Raw genomic sequence first — 6311 nt, 5'->3', positions numbered from 1 at the left:
AAAAAGACCAGCTTGGACATAACAATATGGAAGAAAATAGTGTAACTGAGAGGTGTGCCTGCATTTTTTAGGTGGGCAAAGATGACGAGGGGTCCGTCTGTCTAACCTTCTGCCCTGTTCTCCTCTTCATTCAAGGTGCACTTAAGAGCACCTGACATATATGTGTAGAATGTGGGACGTAAGCTCTAAGAGAGCGGGGACTTGTGATATTGTATGTTTCCTGCTGTGTCTAAAACACTGTCCCTAGCTCATAGTCAGTGTGCCACCAATATCTGTGGGAGAAAGGAATGCATGCATCCTGGAAGGTGGACAATATAGAGCAATAGATAAGACCATGAGCCTGAGATGGGATCCTGGCCGGGCAATCCTGGGTAAGTTGATTAACTTCTTTAGGTTTCAACTTCCTCATCTGTAACTTACAGGTTAGATTAGTAACTATGCTTCTGAGTTTCTGGAAGTACCTGGCACTTAATTAGCATGCAATGAATGGTAACATCGCTGCCACTACTACTTTTAGCTGCTTTATTTGTTGGGAAGAATTAGGGGATGACCATAATTTGAAGCCAGAGCTCTGATTTAAAAAAATTAGGTTCCCAAGCAGAGTATTGGTAAAAAATCCTAGAATAAGTGTGCCAGGTTCAAGATTAGTTAAACCCTTAGGGAGAATTCCTTCCTTGTATTTTTATAACAACTACAAAATTTCTACCCAGTTACTCTGAACAAGCTCTTTTTGGGATGCCAATTCCCTGGTAAAGCTGGGATTCCCTGGGCAGAATGACAAGGATGCTTTTTAACTCTGTGAATGGTGCCATTATTTCTCCCGTTTCCAAACTACTCTTACCCTGGAAGAAGGTAAAATTTTGAAGAAGGATGTGACTGTAGTTTCTAGTTAGTTTGTGCCTTTCCTGGATTTTCTTTGATTTTGTAAACTCTTGAATTCCAACGACAATCATTGTCTATAGTAGTTTTTCCCAGAAATCCTGGGAATACCTGAGTCATGAATAAGAAATCTTAACACAAAATTACTTAAGTAATTTAATTAATAGAAAATATTATACTGCATCAAATGTGCATGTGGAAAACTTGGATGTGATCTACAACAGCAAACCCATTTGTCTTACCCAAATCTGACGCTGTATTCCTTGCCTTGCATCTTGGCTCTCTTGACTCTGTACTTTGACTCTAATTCCTTCTCTACCAGCCCTGGAAACATCTTTGTTGAGGATAAGTAGCTCACTCCTTCTCCACATCTCACTCTAATACCCTTAGATTGTACATGACTCACGGGGAAGCCAGGAAAACCACTTCCAACTCTCTTATACTGATTCTGGCCAAGCCTCCAGTTTCCTCGTGCTGGGATCCTTTTGCTTTCTTGCTTTAAAAATCGACAGACTGTAAAATAGCTCTCACCCATCTAAACAACTTTCCGTGCAAGTCATCAAAATTCACTCTGATGTTCCCAAACACGGGAGGAAACTTGATTCCTTTCAATGTTGGAAACCACTTTGGTGTCCCCAGTTCTCTCCTTCCCCCCCAGTCCCTCAGTGCACTTGGGAGCCTTCTCAAGATTTTGCTCCAATCCTGAGGGAGTCCAACCTACCCGTGACATTTCTTTGATTTATGGTTTTGAGGTTTTTCAAATAATGTAAGTATTCAGGAGGAATATTTTAAACGAAAACTTGGGATTTTGTTTTAGATAGAGCCAAAGCCATGCATCTCTCATGGCTGCTCTTCTGTCTCATTTTGTACTTCTGGATACGAAGCCCTCCTGGATGTCCAGACAGTGCAGGAGTCTTGACATGATGAGGTGACTATGTTCCAGTGGTTTTTCTGCAGTTGGCCAAGTGGTCACTGGTTCGTTTACACAGTGGAAGTTTTGCAAAAATTACTTTGATGAGAGTAAAAGAAAACTATTTTTTTTCCCCTGAGAATTGTAGTAAAGATGAATCAATATATTTTTTATTAATTAGCGCTGAAGAGAAAAATGGGAGAAAAGTAAGGAAGGTCGTCAGTGAGGGAATTTTCTGGAACTCTACTGAAGCAAGTGCTGATACAATTTCTTAAGGTCAAAGATTGGAAGATGGAAGTTAAACTTGGCTTGTTTCCCATATGTGCTGACAGTTGAAGCTCAGGGAAGTTTAATCCCTTTTATATACAGATTGAATTAAGTGGTCATGAATTTCTGCAGTACTAATTAGCTTTAAACCAATGAGAAATCACTTGATAGAGTAAGAATATAATGCCCAGAACAACCAGAGAACCTGAAAATTTTGTCATACTGTGTTGTGGCTCAAAAGAGTACTACAACGTTAAGCAGAAAGAGATGGGAATTTTACCTGTTTTCCTTCTGCTGCTTAATTTGTTACTTCGTGTCCTCACAGTCAGAAATGTTAAATAACCTGTGAGGGAACTGGAATCTAAATCAGGCTTATATAACTGTCCCTGTAACTGCTAAACTTGTTTGGACATAGATGCAATCTAGCAGGAGGGATCCTTAAAAAATTACTTTTTACTGTATAAGAGATAAACTCATACACACGTCCAGACACCTATATTCCTAAGTTGATGATTAGATGAGTATTTAGGTATGCAGTTATTAGATTGTTGTGTATGAGTAAACAAATGGGAGAAATTTAAGGCACTGAAGTAGTCTGAATGAAAGCATAACATCTGATGTAAGTTACCTCTTCAAAAACGTCTGATGAATGAAGAAACTTAATCTTCTTAAGGTATTGGGGCACAGTTTTACCTGAAAACCTCAGGTAAATTTTGTATTTTAGTATGTATTCATATCTGTCTTAGAATTATAAGTGTAACGTCTTATAATTAACTTTATTTTTTATTGACGTATAGTCAGTTTACGATTATATATAGCAGTTAGTATCTGCAAATCCTGAACTCCCAGTTTATCCCTTTGCCTCTCCCTTTCCCCACTGGTAACCATAAGTTTGTTTTCTATGTCTGTGAGTTTGTTTCTGTTTTGTAAACAAGTTCATTTGTGTCATTTTTTTTTTTTTTTAGATTCCGTATATAAGTGATAACATATGGTATTTTTCTTTCTCTTTCTGGCTTACTTCACTTAGTGTGACGATCTCCAGGTCCATCCATGTTGCAGCAAATGGCATTATTTATATAACCTTTTAAGAGGAACAAAAACATAATGATAGGTTTTCTTCCCCAAATATCTGTGCAAGATGGGTTTTCCAGAAAGATGTGTTCAGTTTTTAATCCTACACTTTGGTGTACCACTGGGCACACTGGAGTGTTGTTCTAATTCAGTGGATTGTAGCTCTGGCTGAATGGTAGAAACATTAGGGTTCCTTTTTGAAAATGCCATTCGTAGGCTTTACTGAAGTCCCATTAAATCTGAATCTCTGTTAAAGATGTTTCTAATCTCCCCAGATGAATACAGTGTATGTCCAGAGGGGAGAACCACTGCTGGACCTGGAGACGTGGCCAGTTTGAGAAACATGGATGAGATCACATTAGATGCCATCTATCATTATACCTGTCTTCACATCACACCTCTCTTTGAAATTTTCCCTCATCCCTGGGCCTTAGAACAGCTGTAAATACAATGGTGAATTGATCGCAGGGAAGTGGAAACCTGACCCTCATGGAAACCCAGACCTCGTGTGTGGCCCCGGAGATCCTGAAGATCAGCATACAAGCTACAGCAGAGAAATAACTACTGCTTAACACTTGGGCATTGGTTTTTTTTTTCCAGAATAAATTCTTATATCTAAAGAAAATTTTAATTTGACAAAAATCGAAATTGATGATTTTCTGGGAGTATTTAATAATTATAATTTTATCAGTCTGACTTTTAAAACCCCACCAAATTCTCCTACAATATTTTCAGTATTTGCTGAAGGATAACATCCCCCCTTGCCTTAATCATGTGCCAGATTACTCGTAAACCTGGACCATATGCCACTGCAATTTGCTGATGGGCCCAAGCTGTTTTGGTAGATAAAAAATCCAAGGGGATTAGAATGGCTCAATCCTCACTGCGAACAGAGCAACGGCAGTAGGGCAGCTCCACGCTCTCCTCTCTCTCCTTCTCCGGACATTACCTACGGTCTCTTCAACCCAAAACCCAGAGATCATATCAATGCCTGCAAAAATGTATTTCACCCTAATAAGGTCTTTCTTTAGACACTTTCACTGAAACCAAGCTTCAGAGACACACAGATCATGCAAGGGATGGGACAGAGATCATTATGTGTGAAAGTAGGAAATATTTCCCCAATTGTGTCTTTAGGATGGTCCTGGGGGAGATAACACTCTTAAGTTGATGAGGGACATAAATGACATCTTTCTCCTTTACTTGGCTCCCGAGTTCTGTCCAGCACAGTGAATTCTCTGTCATCAATGTTTGAATGACTACAAGCTCTTCTGTTTATAATAAAATGAACTTCTATGACTCTTGACTTAAAATCAGAATCAGATGGTTGATTAAATTATTAAAAGTTAAAATGACCTTTGGCAAAATATAATTTTCTGGAGGACACTTTCTCCCACTCCAGTTTTTCCTTTCTATTGCAAGTGAAACTTTCCCCAAATGAGGAGGTCATTGTGATTTATTTTTGTGTGTCTTCAGATCCATTTTCTTGACAGCAGCCACTTGTTTTAAACATCTGACATGGTGTCTTTAAAGATAAAGAGATAAAACATTGATTTGAAGCATACTAGTTATTTACATGGCTGACAATGCTTTATACAAATAGAAATGGTAAGAAAATGCTTATTATTCAGATTTCTGTGTTACTGTTAAATAATGTGCATACTGAACAGTTCTGTGTGGATTTTGGAGGGTTGAATACTTGAAGTTTAGAGTTGGAAGCAGTAGAACTCATCCAATGCAGGAATCACCTGCATCTTCCTTTGCTCAATTCAAGAATCTTCTCTAAATATTCCTGGAAAATCTTATTTGAACACTTACAATGATGAGGAATGCTACAGAGCCATTCTTTCTATTGAATTTGAATCTTACACCCTGTAACTATTATTTATAGTTCTACCTTTGAGAGCTCAGTAGAATAATTTAATTTTGTTTTTCTCTATGATCACCCATCCAATACTTGTCTGAGAGACACAATCCTACCCCTAGGAATGTGACAGTAATAATGGGAACCTTTACAAAAGAATTTGTCTTTCACTAGAGATCCCACTTCTTACATACAGGGACAAATGTTCCAAAAGCATTATTCAATATTACAACCAGCCAACTAATATATGTGCTCAGAATGAATCACACCCATCTTAACTGTCTTTTTTTGGCAGTCAGAAAGGGATCATGCTCTCCTCGAACTCCTCCTTACTCTTTTTTGACGAACATTAAAGTACAGCTTATTTAGAAGATCTGGCATCATACTATAACAAGCAACTTAGGTAGCTTTCATATTCCTTGTGGTGGTGAGTTCTTTCTTAATCACATATTAATTTATTAATTCACTAACTTCAAACATTGTCTCTTAGTCAGGTTTCTTTCAGTTGACAACGACACGAACATAACTCCAACTCTCATTAGGAACAAAGGATTGTTACTATTTTTGTTATAATTGCACAAGCAAAATTCAGGTATAAGATTCAGAATTCCAGCAATGTAACCAAGCCTTCCTTTCTCTTGATCTCTTGCCATGTGGGGAAAAATGCACTGTGTTGTTTATTTTCACACTACTGCCACACTTAGAATGCTTCTGGCACCAGATGTGTGGGTTTGTTTCCACAATGACCAGTTCTCCAGCACCTGCTGGGTGTTCTAGCATCAGTTCAGTTCTGACGCTATCTACCAGGAGTTAGTACCAGAACCCACAAGTTAAGGGCTCAGGCTCACAAGACTGCCTCCACTTCAGGTGCCAATTGCAAGCCCCAGGTTGTCACCTGTACTTCTGACTGACTAGCTCTCAGTGTTTCCAGGACCGTTTCCTTGGGTTTGATAATTTGCTAGAACAACTCACAGAATTCAAGGAATCATCTACTTACAGTTACCAACTTATTGTGTAATAAAGGATACGATCAAAGGGATAAAGATGAACAGCCAGATGAAGAGATACAAAGGGTGATGGCCAGAAGGGACCTCAGCACAGAAACTCCTATCCCCATGGAGTTGGGATGCATTGCCCTCCTGGAACATAGATGTGTTTCCCAAAATTCTTTAGAAAATTTTACAGCAGCTTTAATCATGTAGGCATGATTGATTATGAACTCATTTTTCAGGCTCTCTCCCTCTCTGGAGACTGGGGAGATGGGGCTGATAGTTCCAAATTTCTAATTATGGCTTGGTCTTTCTGGTGATTGCCAGCCAT

Source organism: Camelus dromedarius, chromosome 1 (assembly GCF_036321535.1).
Source record: "Camelus dromedarius isolate mCamDro1 chromosome 1, mCamDro1.pat, whole genome shotgun sequence".
NCBI classification, from domain to species: domain Eukaryota; kingdom Metazoa; phylum Chordata; class Mammalia; order Artiodactyla; family Camelidae; genus Camelus; species Camelus dromedarius.
Note: the sequence above shows the minus strand (reverse complement) of the source record.